The sequence below is a fragment of the Gracilinanus agilis genome, chromosome 1 (genome assembly GCF_016433145.1).
Source record: "Gracilinanus agilis isolate LMUSP501 chromosome 1, AgileGrace, whole genome shotgun sequence".
NCBI lineage: Eukaryota > Metazoa > Chordata > Mammalia > Didelphimorphia > Didelphidae > Gracilinanus > Gracilinanus agilis.
Genome location: NC_058130.1, coordinates 637,796,751 through 637,822,090, shown reverse-complemented (window position 1 = coordinate 637,822,090; position 25,340 = coordinate 637,796,751). Strand labels below are relative to the sequence as shown.

Here is a 25,340-nt window from a genome sequence, read left to right as displayed (position 1 = left end):
AAAGTTCCCAAATGTCTTCAGTCCACATATGGTCTGTATTTTATTTCTAGCAGTTCTTTTGAAGTAAGTTTTGGGGCTGATGGGACTTCTTGTTTTAATTTTTCTGAGTGGAGTTTGACATTGGTATATAGAGTAATTGTAATTCTCTTGAAAAAATAAGTTTCACTTGAATAACTAATGTGAGTTAGTTTCTGAAGTTATCTCTCTTGAATTCTTATAACTTTCTTTTCTGATGCCACTTAACACCCACCTGTAATTTTAGCCTTATCTCAGATCTTGAGATCATCCTTTTGCCTCAGTTAGTAACTTAATGACTCACCATTTACATACAGAATGGTAGAGTGCCCCATTTAGAGTCAGGAAGTCTTGGGCTTAAGTGCCACCTCAGAATTTGAGTATACTCAAAGTCTGTGTAACCTTAGGCAACTGACTAAACCTCTTTGCTACAATTGTGCCTCATTTATAAAATGGGGTAATTGGGTCAGTGAAGTATGAATAAAATGCTTTAAAAAACTTAAAAGTGGTTTTTATTAATATCAGATCTTTATGATTTTTCTTATATTTAAAGTTCACATAGAAACAGTCCTGGGACAACTTTTGTTTATGTTTAATGTTTCCTGGATTATTGAGTAAGTATATGAAATGACTGCTTTTTGTAATTGAGTAAAAAGTGTTGGAACATAAGCTTATCTTCTGTAGATACACTGACCTCATCTTTGGGATAACTCCAGTAGCAAACAAAATGGAAGGATAGAATATATTCTTCATCCTGTTCTAATATGGTTTTGATTTCTTTCACTGTCTTTAATTAGAGAGCTTATCGATCATTTAACAAGTTGGGGGATACAGAAGCAAAAGGGAAACACTTCCTGCCTACAGTGAGCTTATATCCTAAAAGAGATGATGAAGGGGCAGCTGGGTAGCTCAGTGGAGTGAGAGTCAGGCCTAGAGACGGGAGGTCCTAGGTTCAAACCCGGCCTCAGCCACTTCCCAGCTGTGTGACCCTGGGCAAGTCACTTGACCCCCATTGCCCACCCTTACCAATCTTCCACCTATGAGACAATACACCGAAGTACAAGGGTAAAAAAAAAAAAAAAAAAAAGAAAAGAAAAAGATGATGATGATGATGATGTGGTGTACACCTACTGACATATATATGCATATATATATGCTGTCTATATTTACATATATTATAAACATATTCACTATATATGAAATAAATATAGGATAGTTTGGGGAAGAATTTACTAGCAGATGGAGGAATCAAAAAAAGTTCAAAGTGGAAGATAATGTTTTAGCCAAATCTTAAAGGAAAACAGATCCCAAGAGGTGGAAGAAGTAGATTCAAGGCAAGGGGGAGAACCAGTGCAAAGATGGGAGATAAAAGATGGAGTATCTTGTCTTTGGAATAGGAAGGAGACCAATACAGCTTGATTTCAGGGTATCCACAGGGATGTAATATGTAAGAAGACTGTAAAGGTCAGAAGGGCCCTGAAGAAATTTACAAGCCAGAGGAATGTATATTTGATTCTAGAAGTAATAGAGAGCCACTCAGGCTTATTGGGTAAAAAAGAGTAATCGGATCAGATCTGGACTTTCTGAAGATCATTTTGGTAGTTCTGTGAAGGGTAGAATAGAGTAGGAAGAGGTCCAAGGTGGAGAGATCAAATAGGAAGCTATTTCAGTAGTTCAGGCAAGAGTTAAGGCTGGAACTAGTGAATAGTTCCTGGAGCACTGAATTACTTCGTGAGTAGGAAAGGCCATATATGAGAGATTTTGCAGTGATAGAAATTACAAAATTTGGCAACTGATTGGGTATATAGGATGAGGGAGTAAAGAACTGAGGAAAACATTGAGTTAGGATATACTTGGGGTAGACATTCCTCTAACTCATTGATTTCTGTTGGTTTAGACTGTTTTACTAGGACATAACTTCAGCTTCTTGTAGCCATAGGTAAAAGGTCAACCCTAAAAGTGAATGAGCAACCCTGAAAAGTTCTTTGTAAGCCCTCACTCAGAGGTGCTAGTTTCTTGTTAGTAATAGGAAAGTATGGAAGAGTAGTAGGTTTTTGTGGAAAGATAATTAGTTATGTTTGGGTTATATTGATTTCATTCTATAAAGTTTAGAGGTTATAAGCAGGAGTATACTGAAGCGAGCTTGTAACTGGATCATTTATTAAATTTTCAGCATGAACATTTGTACCTTGGAAATTGGTAAATACTATTCATTAGGGTTTGATTTATTGTTTTATTGATTGCTTTACACTTAAAGGAATGAAGAAAAAGATAATAATACAGATTAAATTTAAAAGGATGTTCTGCTTTTCATAGAATTGATTGTTAAACATTTACCAGTATACCTTGGGTTATATTATTTGGTATAATGATATTTATTGTGTTATTTAAGCGGGTAGTTAGGTGGCTCAGTGGATTGAGAAACCAGGCTTAGAGAAAGGAGGTCCTGGGCTCAAATATGGCCTCAGGTACTTCTTACCTGTGTGACCCTGGACTTAGTTACTTAGCACCCATTGCCTAGCCCTTACTGCTCTTCCGCCTTAGAACCAATACATGTTATTGATTCTAAGGGAAGTTAAGTGTTTAAAAAGAAAAAGTTTTACTAATCGGTGTTGTGTCCATGTACATTGTGAGTAACAATTTTATTTGTCATTATGATCTATTTCTAGTATAAATTATTTGTCAAGTTCTCTTTATATTCCTTGATTGCTCACTTTTTGATTCCTTTCTCTTTGATTATGATTTCCCTAGACTTCTAAGCTATCTCAGACTCCTTCTAGGTTGGCCAATTCACATTTCACTGGTTTTTGGCCTCTGCCCTAAGAGACATCTGTGGGCACATAACTGCCCCAGTTGGATTATGGGTTCTTTCTTCAAAGCTCTGCCCAGGTGTTCCACCCCAAGTCCCTTCCTACATTGGGTTTCTGTCTTAGTTTTGGTGGAGCACATAATATTACTATACTTTTGTCCCACCTGTAGCAGCTTTCTGCATTTTGGTTTTTCATGACAATGGGAAGAGAAGGGGTGTAGAGTTGAATTGTAAGTCTGTGGTAGATTTGCTTAGCCCTGCTGGAGTGTAGTGGGTGGTAAGAAGGATGCTGTGTGAATTCTTTAAAAATTAGATTAGCCCCCTATGCTGTTGGTTCATGAACTTTATTTTACCTTATTTAGAGTTCTTGTTGCCTATTGAGACAGCTGACATTGCTTTATCTTTTTACATAATTCTTAGGAAAGGTTTGAGAGGTTGCGAGGATCAGAGAAAATGTCTAGTTCTCTGTCTTGCTGGTCAGATGACCTGGAACTATTGTTGAATTCTCAAGGATATTTGGGGATTTGTATTTATAGTATATGGATTTGTCATATAGTATATGAATATGTTGTTAATTTATTTAAAATTTTTTCTTTTTTATTATGAACTTAACAAACATGAGCATTTTGTCATATAAAAAGATAACTAGCTAGGTAACACAGTGTGGGTTGAGGCAAGAAGACCTTAGTTCAAACGTGGCCTTAGATATTTACTAGCAGTATGACTCTGGCCAGGTCATTTCCACTTTGCCTCAAGTTTCTTCAGTTGCAAAATGGGGAACCTACTTTTCTGGATTGTTGTGAATCTCAAATGAGATAATATTTGTAAAGCAATTATCACAGTGCCTGACATATGGTAGACATTTAATAAATACTTGTTTTCTTCCTCATTTTCCCTTCCCTTTTCTCTTCCCATTAAAAATAGAAAAGAGAATTGTATATGAAATTCTGAACTTCCATCATATAGTTTTAAAAATGTACTTTAAATTTAACATGATTGTCAAAATTGCCCTGCTGTTTTATATTCCCTTCTGAAGGTCTTGCTATTCTTTTCTGTGTATTTTAAAAATATTTCATTCAATTTTTCCTTTTGGATTTTTTTTGAATCATCATCATTATTCACCAATTCCCCTTTCCCAAAGAGCAAATCTGAGCCTTCTCTAAACATACTCCAACAAAAAGAAATCGACACATTGGCTCTGTCTGTAGATTTGTATTTTTCTTTAGTCACACTCTATAATCTCTTTGATAAGATATGGGAAGCGTACTTCATCATATCTATTATGGAGTAGTGAGCTTCTTCTTATTTTTGACTACTTTATAAAGCCTTTTCTAAGTATTTGATTAGTGCTGATTTTTTCTAACTTGCATGGTTTCTGCTGTTTCCTTGTGAAACCTACATCAATGAATGATTTTGAATTCCTTAAAAATGAGCTTTGTGTAATTTCTCATAGCAGTCACTTTGATTTATTTGACAAGACTTTCCATTTCTGTAAACATATTCTAATGACCCACCTACTCATTTGCTTCTTTGTCTATATATTATTGGCTTAGTTTATGCAGATATGGCTCATAGCAAGACTTTTTTGATTTAATTCTTGGATTTCAGCTATTTCATAGACTCTTGATTAAACAGTTATGGTTAATTTGTCTAATCCTGTGACATATAAGTGCCATCATCCTTTACTTTGCTTTTTCGATGATAATAATGCCTAGCATTTATATATTGCCTACTCTGTGCTATAAATAGTATTCCATTTGGTTCTCACAATGTTAGGAGTTTGGTGCCATTATCCCCATTTTTTACAGTTGAAGAAACTATGGCAGAGATTAAGTGATTTGTACAAGGTCATGGAGCTGGTAAGACTGAGCCTGTATTTGAACTTAGGCCTTCTAGATTCCAAACCCAGCATTCTATCCGCTGCTCTATTTAGCTGCTTTTGAAGTGATATGTTCTTTTTTTTTTTTTCTACAAGTATTTCTGTAAATATTTTAGTCTGTTTAGCAAGTGCTCTAAGATTGTCAATACATTTTCTTCCTTTTTGGTGAAAGTGTTTATCTTTCTCTAGCTGCCTTGGCCCAGTGGACCCTACCTTTTATTAATATTGTATAGGTTTTTGTTAGAATACCTTTAAAATCTGCTATGGTCCATTTTCTAGTAGTGACTATACATTAAGGTATTGTATAGTTATTAGTTGCTTTAAATGCATTCTTACTATTCAATTTGCTTTTGGGATATTTTAAACTATGTGCTCACCTATAGCTTTGTCCCTGATAACTTTTTGCTAGACGTGTCTTGCCTGAAGGAAACCCAAGGTATTTGTAGATGTTGCCTTGGTTTATTGTAACCTCCAGATTCAGGCTGGAAGCATTCAGTCTCTTTCTTTTCCTACATTAAGAATTTTACATTTCTAGATTCCAAATGACATCTCAATACCATTGGAGAAGATTCTATAAGAAGCAGTCAAAATATTTTCAGTGTTTTCAAATAACATGGTAAAATTTCATGTTCATTTATCATGTGAATTTGGTTTATTAAAGTTGATAATGGATTTAAGTCTAGGCACAAATATAATGGATATAAACTGTTTATCTAATGACATTATTGTGTTGGCACTGTGTTTCAGAGAAGTTTCCCATGAGTACTCTAGCTTTCTAGTCATTCCATTTTATATTTGCAGTACATGAACAAGCCACACATATGGAACTGAACCAAAGGCTTTGCTATAATCAACAATCGCAATATAAATGTCACCACACTTTATGCCAGCATTTCAGTGATTCTCTAATTGACCATAAGTTGATCTTTATATCTGGGATTTTCTGTTTCATCTTTTTTGCCCCTCAAGCTGTATGTTTTCTTACAGGTGGTTGTAGCTTCTTTTTAGAGCTTATGAATGCTTTGTTTATAGTATGTACACCTGCATTTGAACTATATTGGGAGAGGGCAGTGGTGTTCTCATCTTTTGGTAATGGTTTGTGATATTAAAAAGATGGTATTAATCAGGCTTACAAAGAAGAGATAATTGATAAGGTCTCTTGCTAGAAATTCACATCTGATTGTGAAGCTTTTGAGTCAGTAGTTGTAGTTTCTTGATGTAACATTACTATCATTCATCATTCATTATATTAAGTGTGAATTTTTTTATTTTATTTGATCCAACTTAAATTTTGTTAGATTTTTAGACAACCAGAACTTTTTCATATCCCTTTATTTATATTTTATTAATTTTATTTTATTCATATCCCTTTTTTTTTGAATTTTACTTTGCAAACTTCTATAGTTGTTTTTGGTTGATGCTGAATTATTTTGTTTTTGGTGCTCCTTTGATTCCTTATATATATAGCCGTAACCACTTGACTTTGGCTTTTAATCACTATTTAAGGGAATCTAGAATTTCTGATAACACTTATTTTCTTGATTTGCTTTCGTGTTTTAAAAAATACTTTTAATTGGGCATAATGGGTTCTAGTTTTTCTACCATGAATGCACACTAGATATGCTAGTTTCCTTTTTGGAAATTTTTAATATTTTTCTCAAGTGGTATCTGCCATAATGATGTTTGATTTTTTTCTTTAGGGATGTTCCTTTCCTTCTGTGGTTCTTCTCATGGTATTGGCCACTGCATCTACTTCTGATTATAGATTTTGAAATGTTTTTTGTACTTTTGGTCAGATATTGTGGGAGAAAGCTTTAGTTTCATGATGATTATAGCAGATAAAAGCTTTTTAGAAATCACTCTCTTTTGGTATAATTGAGCTCTTGCTTGGACTACTGCAATAGCTTTGTCACTGTTCTCTTTAAGTGTCTCTTCACTCCAGTCCTTCATTCTCTGAGTTGTAAAGATGATTTCTTTAAAGTATATGTCCAGACCACACCAGTGCAACTATCAATAATATGTAAATAAGTCTTGATTGACCACACATGTTATAACCAGTGGAAATCTGTGTTGTATATGGGGTGGGGGGAGAAGGGGAAAGTAAAAGCAAGAATCATGTAACTATGGAAAATTTTTCTAAAAAAATATTTAAATCTGAAAAAAAAAATAAAGTATATGTCCATGGGGCAGCTAGGTGGTCCAGTGGATTGAGAGCCAGGCCTAAAGACTGGAGTCACTGGAGGCACTGGGCTCTAATCTGGCATTAGTCACTTCCTAGCTGTGGACTAATTCCCATTGCCTAGCTCATACCATTCTTCTGCTTTGGAACCAATACACAGTATTAGTTCTAAGACAGAAAGTAAGAGTTTAAAAAACATATATTATATACATATATAAAACCAAGATGCCTTTCCCCTTCTCCAGTGCTTCCTTATGACCTGATCCCTGTGTTTCTACTGATCTCTTTGACCATTGACTAGGCCTCCAGTTTTGGCAGTTTCAGGGACTTCTAGGTTTACCTAAAATAAATCCAGGAACAACATAAAAATGTGGTTTGTGGACATAGAGTTTTGTTAAGCATATAAGCATAAGCACATAAACTGTGGTAAACCAATGTAATGCTGTAAAAATAATCAATAAAAGCCTTTTTCTTAAGATTATTTTGATAGTGAACACAGAATATTTAAACTGTACATAAAAACTAGGTTGAAAAACTTTGCTAAGCATAGAATCAATGTATCATTGTGGAAAGAACCTTGGTTTTGAAGTCTATGGACCTAGATTCAAGTACTTTATCTGCTGCTTTGGGATCTTTAGCAAGGCACTTTCTAAGGAAGTAAACTTTTTCATTTTTAAAGTGAGGGTTTTGGTTAGAAATTTCTCACATTCCTTCAAGTTCTCACTCTGTGATCCTTTCAGAATGATCTTCTAGTAGCTCCATAAAACTTGGAAATGTTTTTCACTTGTTTTAAAAAATTACATTTATCTATATATATGCATTCATTCCTTTTTATGAGGAGATAATGGACTGAACAAATCAAAATTATTTTATTATAAGCACTTCTTAGGGTCTTGGCAGACTTTATGTAGATTATATATTTAAGGCATTTTACTCAGTAGGGAAATTCATCCATTTTTTAAAGAAGAAACATTGTAATTCACTTGAGAGGTGACAATGGATATTTTAAGCTAGTCATGTATCTTAAAGGAAAGGACTGTATCTGAAAATTATGTAAGCAACAGTTTTCTCAATAGCATGGGAGCCTAAGAAGATAATCTCTTCCTTTTTGAAAACATTGCCAACTGCTGTTATGTTGTCCAATCATATGCTTCCCATAACATTCCTTTTCCTTGATTTTCTAGGTGATAGTAGCATAAGATTTACTATAATTAGAAATGTGCCCTTCTAAAAAATACCACAGTTCTAGATACTTGTTCAAGGATATAGTTCTGTTAAATACACTAAATGTTATCTTGTCCTTTTCTTTAATTTATAAAAGGGTAAAGTGGGAAAAATGAATTTTTAAAATATTTGAGTAAATATTTGCTTATCAGTATTAGGATTATAAGAAATGCATTTCTCTATAGAGAAAGCATTAATTACACTAAGCAAATAAAACATTGAGGATGTCAATGAAGGACCATGATATCAACTTTATGATTCTGAGCTCCTTGAGGGCAGGAACTCTGAATTCTACCTTTAAGTAGAGGTTTAATAAATGTTGTTTGAATCAAACTTTATAAATGCTATCCTAATAGAATAGATTGTCTAACCTCCACAGGAGCAGGTTATATGGTGATCATTGATTGTCAACTCCCTTAAGCCTCCATTTCTGCTATAACTAATAAGTACCTATAGGTTGAGAGAATGAGGAATATACATTAGTGACTGGATTTTGAATAAGATCTATTTTACCTCTGCTATTTACTAGCTATGTAATTTTGTACAAGTCTTTTTATTTTTTTTGGGTACAAGATCTCTGTGGTCTTAATTTTTCTCATCTACAAAATTGGGATTCAAGTACTTTTAAGGTACTACCTACCTTAAAAAGTTTTCAGGCAGATTCACTGAAGTAAGTAAGACATGCCAAGCACTTTTTTAGTGTGAATTTTTATTTAAATGTTAGTTATTAGTATATTTTAAACACTACCCACTGAAATCTGACTTTGATTTCTCTTTGTAGTTTGTAGATTATCTCAATACAGACTTCAGGTTTGGTACACTAAAGTTTGGTAATAGGGAAAGTCATTATCTTCTTTATCTGCCCCTTATATTGCCTGGGGGAAAAGCCAGAAGGATTTCTGGTTTGGGGCAGAGCTTCTAGTCATAGCACTGATGTAGAGAAGCAAGAATCATCCCTTACTCTCTATTTATTGAGTCAGTGAGGCTGAATTACTAGTCACAGTGTTGTAGACAGTTTATACTTCTAAGAAGAGAACTGGTTTAGTATTATAAGTCAAACTCAAAATGTAAAGGGAGTGGATAGAAAGTTTTATGGAGTGGTGTTAAACGGTACATGGTGGCCATAGAGGATGAGTACATACAGGGCAGTATCTGGGATCTTAGAAGTAGTTAGGTGCTTGTTGTGGGGAAAACAAAGTGGGTTTTTATAGGGTTCTTACTTGGATCAAACAGGACCCAGATTAGGAGCAGGGGCCAAGGGAGTTTGTATTTAGGTTGGGGGTCAAGGTTCAGCATTGGTGCTGACTCATTTTAGGGGGAAGTTACAGGTAGAAACTGGTGGTTAGTTGATATTCTCTTTCTCCCCCCCCCCCCCACTGTTGTTCTAGACTTATTTGGACAGTGAGTCAGGTTTGGTTTTGTTGTTTGTTTATTTTTCAAGCTTCCCATGGGGGCTTCTTTGTTTATCTTATTAGGAAGGCTACTATATTCCTTAGAGATTACCTTTGGTTCTTGAAGTCTGTGCCAGTAGAACTTAAGCTCTGGCAGGTTTGACCAACTTGGAAAGTTTTGAGAATGGGTCTGATTATCAAGAGGACCATTCCAGCTAAGTTCAGAAAATTCATTGCTGGGTTTGCTACAGGGTGATAAATTTTTCCTCTTGGCCTTACACAGAGACTATTTACTGAAAGATAGTGATCTGTGTAGGTGGATGAAAGAGCCACACCATTGAAATCATAGATGCTTCAAATATACAAGTGATTTACAGGCATTCCTGCCTAGTCAAGTGATGGAGGTGGTATGGATTCTTGAAGGCTGTGATGTCCTACCAAGCTAAAGAGGTTTCAAGTATGGGTCTGGCAATAGAGAATTATAATACTAATAATTACTAAGGTTTATAGAGCACCTATTTTGTGCCAGGCACTATAGTAAATACTTTACTAATTGTTATAGGAAACTGTTATGCTGATAATGGGATGCCCCAAGTTCCTCTGATGATATGAGGACCTGAAGCTGAATGAGAGTGGGAATCCTTAGGTGAAACCAGGTTGTGGTGATGAACACCAAGACCCTACAGGGATATTTGTGACTAAACTAATACACCCAACTCCACTATAACAGTGTACCAGGAATAAGTGATCAAATAAAGAGACCGTGGGTTAGATCACACAGCTCCTTGACTGCTTATCCTGGTTCTAAAACTAGTGACTGTGGCTTAACTTTTGTTTGAGTAATCCCTCTTCCCTCAGGTACCCAAGGATATGTTTGATGATCCTTAGAGTAATGATGACATCGACCTAAGTAAGTTTCAGAACTTAATAACAGCAAACTTAGGGAAGAGAAACAGGGACTAAAGGAAAGAGGTAAAAGGAAAGCTTGGCTAAACTACTGATGATCAGGTGTTGTCAATTGAAGGTAGTCAGGTTTGAGATTATTAGCAGGAGAGGTATGTCCCCTCGGTTGCAACCTGACCAGGCCAGGTTCCTTGGCCTGAACCAGATTGTTTGATGGTATTTATTTTGCTTCTTCCTTGATGATCAGTTGAATAGGATGCATAACACAGCTTTACATAGAAGTTGAGGGTGTGATAGTGATTAGAACTGGATGCAGGTAACCTGAGATGGTTTGGCCTACCCCAATTCCCAACCAACCTCCCACCATAAATTCCTTCTCCAAATTGAGAGGTTCTTGTTCAAATTTCTGCTTTTTGTAATCTTTCAGTAACTGCCTCTCCTTTGCTGGCTCATGGCAAGCTAGGTTGGTTCCAAGTTTTAAACTGCTAAGTGTCACTCATCCTGCTCTTTTTTTCTGCTTTTGCATAGCAGAAATGATATTACATAATATCTCATTTGATCTTTGGAAAAATCCTTGGTGGTGGATGCTATTATTACCCCCATTTTACAGGTGAAGAAATGACTTGCTAAGGGTCACAGAACTAGTAAATGTCTGAAGCAATATGAGGAAGCAATATTTGAACCCTGGTCTTTATGACTCCAGGTCCAGTCATTCTATCTACTGTGGTACCTACTTGCCCTGGAATGTGTTGTCTAGCCTTTTGAGAACCATCCTAGACATTTTTGGAGAGGCTTCTCTCCATATAACATGAGCCACCAGGTCTTCCCTTCCCTTCCCTTCCCTTCCCTTCCCTTCCCTTCCCTTTCTTTTCTTTCTTCAAGATCCATAGTCTTACGATGTTATTGCTTTTTTATTTCATTTCTTTCAAACTGACCTCTACTTGTATATATTAACATACCCAATCAGTTAGTTGACTGCATGGATTCATGTTTGTTTGTGTGTTTTTTTGCCAATTATTTTTGCTATACAAGCCTTTAATTCTAGTTTCCCAGTTCTTAGGTCTCTTTTAAAGAATTTAGGAACATCCTTTTGTGGTTCCATACTCTTCTGGGAACATACAGGGTCCACTGCCTATTTTCATTTGTTTTTCAGGATTTATTCATAGAGATCTGCATTATTTTAACTGATTTGGAAGCCATATCCTTCCTTTGTTATTAATAAGTATATAAATAGAAAATCTTGAATCCTTGGACTTCATCTCCCAGAATCCTTTTCCCTTCATCCTTGCATAATGTTTATAAGTTTGCTATAACTCAGCCTCTCACTCTCTCTTCCCTCGCAACCGCAGCTGGGTTAGCACCTTTTTTACTCTAGCTTTTTATTTTAATAAATCTTATTAAATATAATACTTGGAGTATTTGGATATTAATTTTTAATCTCTCATAAGAAAAGATGGTTTATCTGCCTGTGGTCAAGGCTTTAACTGAGTTTTTTTTCCTTGTTTAGATTTTTGGTAAGTTCAGTCTTTTTCCCTCCTTCATTTTTCTCTTCCCACTTTATTGCTCCCTCTCCTTTGGTGGTGGTGGTTTCTGTGAAAGTTGGATCCCAAAGCCTTCTCAGCTTTCTCTCATGATTGGCAGTTCATGGTTTACTACACTTAGTCTCTGCCCTAGGTGACTTTTTAATTGATTTTAGCTAGATGCTTGACTCTTTACCTCAGATATAGTAAAGTGCCGCATGAGTTACTGCCCCATTTCCCTTTATTTTGCAGTTCTCTGATAAGCTCTCTTTTGTAGCAAAGAGCTGTTGGTAAACTGCTGTCAGAGCTAGAGCAAGTTTCTGCCATTTCTATTTCTATAGCATTTGGGGGTGAATGTGTAATTAAGTTTTTTTTCAGTCTTGTGTGCTGGCTTGGGGAGATGTGTGGGAGCATTGTAGGCAATGGGGAAAGAAAGTACTGAATGAGTGCATTAAGGATTAGGGATCATCCACCTTCACTGTTGTTAGTTCTTTGGGCTTTTGCCTTGTTTGGGTTTTTGGAGCCCTAGGTTATTAATTGCCTCATATCTTGTTCACAGTTCCGATTTTGATAGGATTTGAGAAGTCATTAGGATCAAGTAAAACGTCTCTTTCTTTTTGGTCACATGACTGAATATGTCCCTCAATAATTTTTGAGAGTATAGGGAGATCCTGAGACTAAAAAGTTTGAGAGCCTTGTTTTAAAGCAGTGCTTGTCTCTAAAATAGATTCTTAGTAGATATTTGTTGAAATGTTCATGGTATCAACAAAAGGGATTTGTTTTTCTAGACTGGCTTGAGATGAGCTTTTGCCCAGGAATGGTGTAGATCTCACAAATACTGACAAACGTATTTCTCCAGAGAAGTATCAATTTGATCAGGAGAGATTTTAACTTAGAACAGAGGAGAAAAGTATATCTAGAACTTGAAATCCGGATATTAAGGAGTGTACTAAAAAGAAAACAGTAGAGGAGGTGCACATTAATTCATAGGAGGAAATAACTGAGGAGAGAGCCAGGTATATGACTTTATGTTAAGATGAACTTTGCTGCTTAACCTATAAAATATCTTTTACTCTTTCATCCCCCTCTCCCAGTTTTTCCTTCATCAGGTTAAATGACCCAGTTCCTTCAGCCCTACTTCATATGACATGGTTTTAAGTCTTCTCCTTATCCTCTTTGCTCTCCTGGATATGATCCAACTTGTCATTAACCCTTTTAAAATGTGGTGTCTTGACATGAACAAAGTACTCCAGATGTGGTCTGACTAGCTCAGAGCACCCTGGGACTATTACTTCCCTGTTCTAGATAGTATACTTATCTAAATGCAGTTTAAGATCCAATTACCTTTTTTGGCAGCCACATCACAGTGTGGGCTCATATTGGATTTGTTACCAATGAAATAAATCTGTAGAAATGATGGAAGGAAAACCTCTTTGCTGATATAGAGCCAGCAAGGGCAAGAAATAATAAGATTTAGTCAGTACATGAAGACATGAGAGCTATCTTTGAATATCTAAAGGGCTATTATGCTAAAAAGAAAAAGGTTATATTTATTCTTTGTGAATAGTGAGGGCAAGAGCTATGGGACCAAAGTTATAGAGAAACAGATTTTAACTCAGTATAAGGAAGAGCTTCTTAACAATTAGTTATCAAAAATGCTTGCTTGTCTTGTAAGGTAGTTAGTTACCTGCCCTTGGAGGTGTTCAAGGAAAAGTTAGATGCCCTTTTGTTGGGAATGTTGTGGAGATGATTCATACATTGGGACGGTGATATTAACGCCCTTTCACTTTTAAATTATCATGTGATTCATTGCTTTGTGTGGAGATAACCTCCCAAATGGGACTCTTACATACATTTATGACTTACTTTTTAATGTAGTTTTATATTCTCTCCTGCCTCTTCAAGATTAGAAAATAATTTAGATAACATAATGAAATTTCACTGTGTATTTTTTGCTAGAAACTTTTTCCTTTGGGTACTTACTCATGGGTAATCACTGCTTATTTTGTTCATATTAATACCTATTTACTAGTAGTTTATGTGTAACAGATATAGAAACATTTGTAGAAGCATTTATGTAATTCTATTCTAGAAGCAATTGTTGACCCAGATTTTAATTTAACTCATATAAATTATGTTACATGTGCTTTAAATTTCTGAAAGGTGGCTCCTTTTGAAAATTTGCAATGTACTTTAAAAACAATATAGAACCCGAGTCATGCATAATTTGAGCATCATTTTGCTAACCTTATTACTTATAATTGACCTTAATTATAGTCTTTTATATTGGTTTGTGCCCCCAGATTTAACCTATGCTTATATAACATAGTTCCTTTATTATAAGATTTCAGTGAATATTTATGGATTCAATTTATGATGTTTTAAGAAAAATAGCTAGTATTTATGTGGTACTTTAAGGTTTGCAAAATGATTTGCCTATGCTATTTCATTATATCCTCATCATAATTATATGAAGTAGGTACTATTATTCTCATTTTACAAATGAGTAAATTGAGGCTTAGAGATTATATGTCTTGTTTAGAATCATGTAGCTAGTAAATATTTGTGGGAAGATTTGAACCTACTTCTTTCTTATTCCAAGTCTAGCACACTACTATGCTATCTATTTGCCTCAGAGAAGAAGGGATTGAAGAGCAAGAAGGAATTTTAGAGCTCATCTACTCTTAATTTCTCTCATTTTACATATTTTGAAACTGAGGCTAAGTTGCTAGCAAAATAGAAACAAAAAACCTAAGTCTCTTGACTTCAGTCCAGTGTTCTTTCTTCTGATATCCTTATGGTAATTGCCCTTTGCTGTAAAGGTATACCATTCTTAATGTGCTCTATCTGAAGAGTCCTTTGGGGTTTGTAAGTTTGGTATGTATTTATTATTTCTTTGGTATTATGCTACCTTTTTTGACATGGGTAAATTCATAACTTCCATTTAGATATAGGAATTTTCGAGGTCTCAATATTCTTCTACATTTTTGGACTAATTGACATTTGAATTTTCTAATCACTGCATTATATGTTTCTCCTTTGTGTAATGGATACTGGTTCTTACAGATTTTATGACTCCATATATATTGAGTGTTTTTTGTGTTGCCTTCTGATCTTTCTTAGAAATCTTTTAATGTGGGAAAAGATTTTAGATGTCAATCCATTGGCCATTTTCATAGCATAGTATCAGTTCCCTTCTTTTTAGATCAAGGGATTATAGTTAGCGTGTGTATATATCCCTATATATGTATATTTACATATGGTTTAAGCAGTGGAAGCTTTCATTTTAAATCACTGAGTGGAAGGATTGTGTGATAGATTATTAATCTTATTTTTTTTTTAGTCAGACATGTGCAATCCAGATTTCACAAAACAGAACCTTCTTCTGCCTTTCATATCATGGTGGTTAAACTACTCTGGTCAAGTTTCCTAATGTATGTACTTTCTGTTGAAAAGAGGATTTGCATTTTTATGGAAGGTTCCCATAAGATTGTGATGTTTTAAAAATTGTTTGGAAGTTAAAATATTCTTTAATTCTTTTAGTTGTATGAGGGAGAAATGATAATTTTTTTTCCTTTAGAGAACATGTAACTACTTCACTGCTCAACAATACAGTTAATTATGTGAATTTACTTTTCCTGGAGTGATAGTTAATAAACAGAAAAAGAAGCAATGAAACTAAAAAACCTACAGTACTTTAACATTAGAAAAATGGGAAAAGATGGCTGTTGGATATTTAACTGATTTTTTTATTCAATAAACGGAAGCAGAGCTTTCACATACTTAACATTTCTTAATCTTACTCTTTGGGTCAGTTTCTTTAGGCCAGGGACTCACAACTGAGGCTTTTGGTCACCATGGAATATATTTCACACAACTGAATCTACTTTGTAGGAGCCAAGTTATCCATGAGTTCTTTCTTTCATTTAAAGAAATTATTTATTTTTAACATTCTTTTTAAATTTTGAGTTCCAAATTTTCTCAATCCCTCCCATCTCTTCTCCCCACCGACTGAGAAGGCAAGCAATATATCAGTTATACATGTGAAATCATGCAAAACATTTCCGTATTAGCCATTTTTTTAAAGCAAGAAAAATAAAGAGAGAAAATTATACTTAAGTTTACACTTAGAATTCATAAATTCTCTCTCTGGAGGTGGATAGCTTTTTTTCATGATGAGTCCTTTGGAATTCTCTTGGATCATTTTATTGATCAGAGTAGCCAAGTCTTTCACAGTTGATCATCATGACAACATGGCTGTTACTATGTTATTATGCACAGTGATTTCCTGGTTCTTCTCACTTCACTTTATATCAGTTCATGCCAGATTTTTCTGAAACCAATCCCCTCATCTTTTTCCACAGCACAATAGTATTCCATCACAATCATGCTATAACTTGTTCATCTATTCCCCAATTAATGAACATCTCCTTAATTTCCAATTCCTGGCCACTACAAAAAAAGTTACTATAAGTATTTTTGTTCATATAGTCCTTTTCCTTTTCCTTTGATCTCTTTGCATTACAGATTTAATACCAGTATTGCTAAGTCAAAAGTTTTGCACAGTTTTATAGCCCTTTGGGCCTAGTTCCAAATTGTTCTACAAAGTGGTTGGGCCATTTCATTACTCCACCAATAGTTAATTAGGTTTCCCATTTTTCATTCATCTCCTCCAACATTTGTCTTTTTTGATAGGTGTGAGGTGGTACTTAGAGTTGTTTTAATTTACCTTTCTCTAATCAAGAGATATTTAGTGCATTTTTCATGCGATTATAGATAGCTTTGATTTCTTTTCTGAAAACTGTCTATTTGTGTCCTTTGACCATTTATCAGTTGGGAGTGGCTCTTAGTTTTTTATAAATTTGACTCAGTTCTATACTCATTTATTTGAGAAATAAGGACTTTATCAGAGAAATTGGCTATTAATTTTTGATATTACTTCATTGTTTATGGTGTCTTTTAGCAAAATATAATAATAATTCCTGATTATCTCTTTTATTTAGGTCTTTTTTTTTTTAACTTTGTTCAAGATCTGATTGCTATGCCTGCCTTTTTTTAGCTTAGTAGAAGCATACTAGATTCTACTCCAGACCTTTTTTAAAACTCTGCATATGTCTTTTAAGTATGTCTTTTGTAAACAATTGTTGGGTGCTGGTTTCCAGTCCATTTTGATATCTGCTTCTGTTTTATGGGTAAGGTGATCCTATTCACATTCACACTTATGACTACCAACTGTTTTCCCCTCCATTTCCTTTTCTTCTGTTTCTTCTCCTTTCTCTTTATCCTGTCTCTCAAAAGTCTGTCCTCCCTTTTATTACCATCCTTCCCTTTCTGTTATCCTTTTCAATATTGCGCAAGTTATATTGCTATACTCTGCTGAGTATGTATATTCTTCCCTTTTTCAACCAATTCTGATGAGAATGAGGTTCAAGCATTGTGACTACCCCTCCATTTCCCCCTCTGCTATAAAAATTCTTCCGCATGTGCCTCTTCTATTTGAGAAAATTTTCCCCATTCCTTCCTTTCTCCCCAGACATTCTTCTTTCTTATCCTCTAATTTTTTGGAGGGGAGCTCATTCCAAAATAATCAATGCACACCTATGTCCTCTGTCTATGTAAACACTTTTTAACTGTCCTAATAAAGTTCTTAGGCTTTACAAGTATCATCTTTTCATATAAGAATGTAAACAAATTAATTTTACTGAGGCTCTTATAATTACTTTTTCATTTTAGCTTTTTATGCTTTTCTTAAGTCTTGTTTTTAAATGTCCTATTTGTCTATTCAGCTTTCATATTTTCACTAGGAATGCTCAAAAGCCCTCTGTTTCTTTATATACCCATTTCCCCCCAGATGGATTATACTCACTTTCGTTGGGCAGATTATTTTGGTCTGTAATTGTAGTTCCTTTGCTTTTTGGGATATCATATCCTAATGTCTCCTCACTGGAAGGTGCTAAATATTGTGCGACCCGTGGCTCCTCAATATTTGAGTCATTTTCTTTTTGGCTGGTCGAAATATTTTATCTTTGACTTGGGAGATCTGCAATTTGGCTATAATATCCTTGGAGTTTTCGTTTTGGGATCTCTTTCAGATGGTGATTGGTAGATTCTTTTCATTTCTATTCTACGTTCTGGATCTAAAATACTGAGAAAATTTTCCTTCATGGCTTCTTGAAATATAATTTCCAGCCAATTTTTTTGTTCATGGCTTTAAGATAGTCCAATAATTCTCAAATTATCTTTCTATGATCTGTTTTCCATGTCAGTTATTTTCTGATGAGATTTTCATATTTTCTTTTCTTTTTTCATTCTTTTTACTTTATTTTAATATTCTTGATGTCTCATGAAGTCATTTGCTTCCACTCGTTCAATTTTAAGTTTTAAATAATTATTTTTTCAGTGAAATTTTGTGCTTCTTTTTCCATTTGGCCAGTTATGGTTTTTTTAACCCATAATCTTTCATTTTAGACCCATGTAGAGTCCAGCTCATACATAAAATTCTTGTGTGGGTTTGAATCACCTGTGGAGGGAAGTTGGACGCTGGAAAGCAAAGGGTTAAGCTTATCTAGAAAGAATGAGACATAGAAAAATCAGAGAAATAAGAAATACAGAGACAAGACATAGCGTGGTGTCATCAGGTCAGCCTGTCAGCTTCTCAGAGAGCCAGTATGAGTGTGGCTGAGCTGAACTGTCTTTATTAAGGAAAGTAGGAATGGGGGGTTGGAGGATGTCAATCAAACAGGTGTTATGGCAGAAATATTAGCATCATATTGGCAATCACTAACAAGATAAAGGAGATGAATCCCAAAACAATCATATTGCCAGTTCCCAGACTAGAAGCTTATTTGAAAGTCCTTCTTCCTTTAGCACACTGGCACCATCTTATTCAGATGCTGAGTGTAGGTCTTTGGCATTACAAAGAAGCCATTGAAATTGTTTGCCAGCCTTCCAGACTGGAGACTATGGGAGAGGTTTGAGTTCCACAAAATTTGAGCCCCAATTCAATTTGAGGATTCAGAAATCAATCATGTGAAATATTAGAAATATATCCATAAGTCTGGTCCATGAACTTTGCTCATTAAAGTCAGCTTTTGAATACATCTTTAATACTTTCATGATTCATTATACCTGAAACCCTACAAACCAATACTTTGTATTGGTTCCAAAGCAAAAGATTGGTGAGGCCTAGACAATGGGTATAAAGTAACTTCCCCTGGGGTCACAACACAGCTAGGAAGTGTCTGAGGCCAGATTTAAACATAAGACTTCCCATCTATAGGCCTGGATCTCAATCAGTTTAGCCACCTAGCTGCCCTGCTAATTATGTTTTTTAAGGAGTTCTTTTCTTCATTGAATTTATGTACCTGCTTTGACTGTTCTACTTTATAAGGCATTCTTTTATTCATTGAATTTTTTTGTGTCTCTTATGATTAAGCCAATTCTGATTTTTAAAGTGTAATGTTTTCTTCAGTATTTTTTTTTTTTTGGTGTGTGCTTCTTTTACCAAACTGTCAGTTCTCTTTTCATAATTTTCTTGCATCACTCTTATTTTTTCCTAATTTTTCTTCTACCACTCTCATCTCTGTCTTTAATTCTTCTAGGAATTCTTTTTGGTCTTTTGTCTAATTAGCATTTTTTCTTTGAGCATTTGTAGCTGTTTTCACATTATTATCTTCTTAGATTATGTCTTGGTCTTCCCTGCTACTATATTAGCTTTTTATGATCAAATCCTTTTTGTTTCTCATTTTTTCCAGCCTATTTCTTGACTTTGAACTTCATGTTAAAGTTGGGCTCTGCCCACCTGGGTTGGGAAGGAACTGTCTCAAATTTCAGGCTTTTTTGTGCTTCTGTTTTCAAAGTTGATTCTGATAGGTTTTTAAGTTTTCTGTGCTTCCAAGGTGATGGCAATGTGGGGAGAGGTATGGTCACTGCTCTTCTTGTCTGTGCTCTGGTCTTTACCCAGGAAGGGCTCCTAAGCCCCTGCAGCTATAAGGACTAGTGCTCCTTTATTGCCTTGTGCCCTGATCCTTTGTGACCAATCCCAAGTTCTCCTCTCCACTATGGAATTGTGACCCTGAAATGCATTATGGGCAATAGAATTGTCAATCAATACCATGTAAGGGTCCCCTGGAATCTTTTTCTCACTAATTGTCTGACCACCTTCTGCCCCTGGGCTAAGAGTTTCCAAAGTTGTTGCTGCTGTGGTCACTGTGTGTGGACTTCAGTCAGGCTGCCACCTCAACAATTTTTTATTTCCTAAGTTTTCTTAGGCTAGAAAAATTTCACCCTGACTTTTTGTTGGATCTTCTACTCTAAAATTTGATTTGAGGCTTTATTTTAATGTAATTTGGAAAGGGGTTTTGAAAGATTTCAGCTGGGTTTTCTGTGTTTTCCTGGCTTGGTTCCTCTGCTTCTGTCCTAGTCCCCTGATATCTTAATTGCCAAATGTGATGGTTTTTTCTCAGTCCTTGTCCTTCTTAACCTATCTTCTACTTTTGAAAGTTAATCATCTTTTCCTCATCTCTTCTCTAATATGTTTTTGTGACTTTTTTCTCTCCTGCTGCTTCTTGTACCCACGTGGCTCTTCATACCCTTTAGCCAAGATAAAAATAGAAAAGGCATCCTATCAAGTTCCTTCAATGACTGACAAATAAAATTAAAAAAAAAACCCTTACCTTTTGTCTTAGAATCCATATCAGTTCTAAGGCAGAAGAGCATTAGAGCTAGTCAGCTGGGATTAAATGACCAGGCCAGAATCACAAAACTAGGAAATATCTAAGACCATATTTGAAGCCCAAACTTTCACCTAGGATCTTTTCTCTTTTCACATTATACTCTCTTGTAGTCTCATTAGCTCCCATGGATTTAACTATCATCTCTATGCATATGATTCACATTTCTTTGTCTCTGTCATGTACTCATACACATATATCAGAGATAGAAAAAACTTGGAAGGTTTTGGAAGGTTTGCCTTAAACAGGTTGCTACCAACTAATTGGTGGGTTTGAGGGCTATCAGTTACCCTCAGTCTGGTTTAACCCATCTGCCAAGTTAGTTTTACCAATATGTGGCAATTGCACATGTTTTAGCTTCTTGGAGCTACAGATGAGAGTTGGATGAAAGGTAAATACTAAAAGTAGATGATCATACTCAGAGGAGAGTTACATGTGCTACTTACAATTCAGTATACTTCCTTCCATGGATCCATGATCTTATTGATGTAGTTGTTCCCTCAAAATATGGATAACATGCAAACATATAGCCATATGCAAATTGTATGAGGTAGTTTTGAGAGAAGACACTAGTAGTGGGATCAGACAAATCTTCATGAAGAATATGATGTTCAAACTAAATCTTAAATGAAACCATGGATTTCAAGAGGTGGAGAAGACAAGAAAGGACATTCTAAGCAGTGCAGGGGCTTGGAGTTAGGCGATGGAGTGTTATGTATGGGGAACAAGAAAGCCAGTTTGGTTGGATTTTGGTATATGTGAAGGAAAATAATATATTTTAAAAAACTCTTACTTTCTGTTTTAGATTCAATATATAGTATTCGTTACAAGGCAGAAGAATGGTAACCACATAGCCACTCATCCTCCTCCCTCTTTTTTCCTCCTCCCTATCTATCTTTCCTCTCTTGCTGGGCAGGCAGCAGGCAAGTGGTCAGCAGGGCTGCAGGCCCATTGACTCCAGTCAGTTGGAACATGAATCTTCCAACTGTGATCTCTACTATGCCATGACATACAAGTGGAGCTATATCATTGCTGCCAGAGTGAGAGCCAGTGAGTGCATCTCTTCTCCATGACCATTAGCTACTCCCTGTTCAGTACACTCCAGCTACTTTGTTCCTGGTTCCTCCATGTTGCTCTCTATTCACTACAGTTACTTCTCCAGCTTCCCATAGCTTCTGCCCAGCCTAGAGGGTCTAAACCTGAGCCATGTGTTGGCCATCAGCAAAGATTTCAAATCCATCCTCTTACAGGAGAAGCTTAGCTACAGGACTATTTAGCCAGCTTCATTGAGTATGTCCATGTGCTAGAATAGCAGATCAAACTGCTTGAGGCTGAGTTGCTGGTAAATCATGCAGAGCCAAAGCTATCTTGCTTCTGAGTCCTCTGTTAGCAGGACATCTGCAACCTATAGCTCAAGGACAAGAACACTGAGAAACAGGAACTATGGGATGAGCAAGATGAACTAGAGGAGACCCTTTGCACTCTGTAGGCATGATACTGGAGGAGATGCTGAGCCATATGCTGAAGGTCTCCTGATGGAGGCATGTAAAGGGTGCTGATGAAGTGGTCCTGGCCTGCCTATGAGGATCTTGAGAAATGCATCCAGCCTCTGTTAGAAGAGATCTCTTTCCTAAAAAAAAGTGAGCAGATCACTGAGCTACAGGAGCATATTCAGTACACACAGATCTCCATGGAGAAGGCCACGTCTGTCAAACCACCCTTTCTCAATATGAGAAGCTAGTGGCTAAGAACATTCGGAACACAGAGAAGTGGTTGAAGAGCCTGTGCTTACCAAGAGCTCTGCCAAGAATACCAAGACCAAGGGCACAAGAGTCTTGAGTGCTGCCACCTGCTCAAGGATAAGACACTGGAGCTTAAGGTTTGCAAAGCATGAAGAAGGCTTGGGGGAAGCAGCTGTTGGAGCTAGAGGACTAACCCAACACCAATATCAGCACCTTTCAGGGCACAATGAAAAAACTCAAAAATGAATTGAGAACCACCAAGAGGGTGGTGGCTAGATATTTGAATGAATACCAAAATCTGCTTGCTCCATGTGGAGATGGCTTTGAATATTGAAATTTCAGCCTACAGGAAATTCTTGGAAGAGACCTGTCTGGGCTTCGCCTGTGTTGGTAGCCTAACTGCTACTCCCAGAGATCTCAAGTTTTTGGCCTCTTTGCCTTCAGTGGTCTCCAGATCAGTTCCTACTTGATGCCTGCTCCGTCTGCCTCTTACTACACCAGTCATATCTAAGAGGAACAGATTGAGGTGGAGGCAACCAAGGCAGAAGAAGCCAAAGATGAGCCCCGTCTAAAGGAGAAATGGCAGAGGAAGGAGGAAAAGAGGAGAAATAAAAAGGGAGGTGAAGAGAAAGAATGTGCCAAGGAGACATCTGAAGACAAAGAAGGTGAGGAAGAAGAATGCAATGAAGCTGAAGAGGGAGAAGAAAAGAAAGATGTAACTGGAGAAGAAGCTGGAGAGAAGAAAGATTGAATTATATTTTTCTTGAATATTTCAACTTTTCCCCAAATCATATCAATAATCCCACCACTACTCAAGTCTCTTGAGTTCTGAATACAGAATAAGAAACCTCACATTTGGAGGAAAAAACCCCCAATTAATCTGAGATGACTTAGGTTGAAAATGAATTGTTGTGTTAAATGTCTTACCTTAATCAAGAGTATTACTGCACAGGGTCTGTGATTATGAATTCTGGCTTGATGGCAGTGTGGATAATTCAGACATTTACAAGAAAACCCCACATGATACAAACCCATTGATATAAACAGTTAAAGTTTATGAAAAATGTAATTAATCTTTGAAAACCTTTGGGGGTTAGAAAATAATGATCCCAAATTATGTGTAGTAACTAGCACTGGAGTGTTTGCCATTTCCTTTTCCATTTTGCATATGAGGAAACTGAGGTAGTCATGATAAAGTGACTTACTGAGAATCACATAGCAAAGAAGTGTCTTGAGGCAGATTTGGATTTGAGATGAGTCTTCCTGACTTCAGGCTCAGCACTCTATCCACTGTACAACCTAGCTGCCTTCTGAGAGGTCAGTTCTGTTCTTTACTCCAAGCTCTATTCTTACCAGTAGTGGTTATTTTCATTAGGTTAGCTATATAGTTTTCTTTAGACTTGTTTTGATTCCTTTGAAGCCACTCAGTGCCTGGGTCTATCTCTGTGTATTTGTGATTCAACAGATTTTTTTTTTAAGAGTTGAAAGGAATCTTATAGAAAATCTAGTTCATTCCTTCATTTTGTACAGGATGAAACTAGGGTCTACAGTGGCAGAAGTAGGGGTTTAACTCAGTTCTACCACCTCTTTTTTGTGTTCTTTCCATTATATTATGTTAGGTTGTGCTTTTTTAAAAAAACTTTATATTTGAAAAATTAAAATGTTTAGAGATTTCCCTTCTTTATCTTGTTTGATTGGTTTTTCTTTTTTAAAAATAGATCTTTAGATGAAAAAGTTATTTTTATATAAATCAGTGAAGCAAATAGGAATAATTTAGAAGTTTGAAGCTATTTATGTATTATTTTGGTAAATAAAGCAACTTGTCTCTGATACATTGAAATATTAATCAGTTGTATTTTTGATTGTATCAAATTAGTATGGTTTACTTAAAACTGATCAAACATTCATTAATAAAACATTAAAAATTTTAATATTGTATGAATGAAAAGAACTGCATTTAAGCTCATTTTCTCTGATATTTAAGTAATAAAAACATTAAAGCAGTATATGTATTTTAAAAAATCATTTTATACATATGCCTCTGAGACAAGTTGGTGGGTGCATTTTTATCAAAACCATACATGCAGTGACATATTAAATGTATCATATTATTACAGTAATCATATGACTCTAGAAACAAAAGTAACCGAAAGACCAAATCCTATCAAAACCATCTTTTTGTTTTTGAACAATGAGATCCTTTTTAAATTTGCCAGTGCCTTCGTACCAATATTGAAACCAGATGTAGACTTCCGTCTTTTAATGTATCATACTTAGCTATAAAAGTCTTATTTCTATTCCTGATTGCTGTAGTATTTCATTCATAGTTCGTTCTCCTTTTTACAGATTATTAAATGTGATTCAAATGATTTTTAAAAGACATTGCCCTCAATATTTAATTATAGAAATAAAATTGAGCCCATTATAATGACAAGAGCCTGAACTTACAGAGTATGAACATAGTAATTACAATTTTCATTTGAAGGAATTGTTAAGTTCCTTACTAATATCCCAAAAAGTGAAGTTGTTGTGGTTTGAGAAAGGAACCAAGGATCTGCTTTTTAGATCCTAAGTCATTTTTGAATTCCTGCTTGATTCTATGTAAATCAAATAGCCTCTTTTCTACATTTTCCTTCTTAAAATCATTGTAGTAAAGATAGAACAGTTTCAAAAGATTTGGGAGGGAAAGCCAATGTGAATTAGTGCAAAGTCCCTATGGTGGAAGTAAAACAAAATAAACAAAACTCTAAACACTCTAGGTGTCTGGTGTTAATTCATTTGATCTTCAAAACAAACTTGAATAGATGCAGTTATTATCCTCAGTTTACAGTTAAGGAAACTGAAGTAGAGAGAGACTGACTTTCCCAGGGTTAGGAAGCCACTAATTTTCTGAGGCAGGATTCAAATTAGGCTTTTCTTAACTTTCAAAGCCCAAACTACAGCAGC

The 25,340-nt window shown here is 35.6% G+C and overlaps 1 protein-coding gene and 1 pseudogene across 1 annotated transcript in view; both read left to right on the top strand.

Annotated features, from left to right (window-relative positions):
• Positions 1–25,340, top strand: part of STK3 (serine/threonine kinase 3) — a 524,086-nt gene that overhangs the window by 106,519 nt on the left and 392,227 nt on the right. The window lies entirely within an intron of this gene.
• Positions 18,718–23,353, top strand: LOC123232566 (annotated as a pseudogene).